Source organism: Arachis ipaensis, chromosome B04, assembly GCF_000816755.2.
Source record: "Arachis ipaensis cultivar K30076 chromosome B04, Araip1.1, whole genome shotgun sequence".
NCBI lineage: Eukaryota > Viridiplantae > Streptophyta > Magnoliopsida > Fabales > Fabaceae > Arachis > Arachis ipaensis.
The window spans coordinates 115,632,968-115,633,568 of NC_029788.2; the positions used below are offsets into that span (position 1 = coordinate 115,632,968).

The 601-nt window shown below is 19.6% G+C and overlaps 1 long non-coding RNA gene and 1 pseudogene across 2 annotated transcripts in view; one reads left to right on the top strand and one right to left on the bottom strand.

The window, feature by feature from the left end:
- The window catches only part of LOC110271225, an 8,669-nt gene that overhangs the window by 2,870 nt on the left and 5,198 nt on the right, over nt 1-601 (bottom strand). The gene's annotated exons all lie outside the window — the stretch shown is intronic.
- The window catches only part of LOC107639807, a 4,328-nt pseudogene that overhangs the window by 1,607 nt on the left and 2,120 nt on the right, over nt 1-601 (top strand).

The following is a 601-nucleotide window of genomic DNA, read 5'->3' on the forward strand; positions in this document are numbered from 1 at the left end:
ATAGCAAGTTAACTTTTAAGGAGTGTTGCTCTCTATTTTTTTTCCGACTAAAAGCACATTCATTGTCTAAAGGAGATTAAATTCGTTTATTAACTATGATATAAATAAATTTTTAAGTAAATTCTAGTGGTAAGTTCGATCAGTAAATTTGCATAAAATAATTAAAATCTCTCAATTTTTACTATTTTAGAAGTAATAAATATATAATTATACATGTTACATGTATAAAATTATAGATATTGAATTAAAAAAAATAATTTTAAATTATTACCTTCTTTTAATTATTAATTTAATTCTTATTATTCTTGAATTGCATGCATGCAGAGAATGGTTTTGTTGACAATATCAGCCTCTTTAGAGAACCATCATGGGAAGTTACAAGTAGTTACCAATAGAATTAATCTTCTTTCATTTCATAACTTATACTATGAAATGCTTTTATATAAAAATATTAGGTAAGAAATGTATAAGTATTATATTAAATAATTTAAGTCAAAGTGACTCGAATATAAAGATGATAATCAATAATCATTAAATAATTTATATATTTAATTAAATTTTTATTTAATAATTTTTAATTAGTATATATATAAATATTAAT